Source organism: Nerophis ophidion, linkage group LG08 (genome assembly GCF_033978795.1).
Source record: "Nerophis ophidion isolate RoL-2023_Sa linkage group LG08, RoL_Noph_v1.0, whole genome shotgun sequence".
Classification (NCBI taxonomy): domain Eukaryota; kingdom Metazoa; phylum Chordata; class Actinopteri; order Syngnathiformes; family Syngnathidae; genus Nerophis; species Nerophis ophidion.
Genome location: NC_084618.1, coordinates 67,571,910 through 67,572,159, shown reverse-complemented (window position 1 = coordinate 67,572,159; position 250 = coordinate 67,571,910).

Here is a 250-nt window from a genome sequence, read left to right as displayed (position 1 = left end):
CAGGTCTTGAAGACACTTGGTCTGTAAGAACACTTTGAGGAGTGTGCCCCCTACAGGACTGGAGTGGAAGAGGACCAGGTCTTGAAGACACTTGGTCTGTAAGAACACTTTGAGGAGTGTGCCCCCTACAGGACTGGAGTGGAAGAGGACCAGGTCTTGAAGACACTTGGTCTGTAAGAACACTTTGAGGAGTGTGCCCCCTACAGGACTGGAGTGGAAGAGGACCAGGTCTTGAAGACACTTGGTCTGT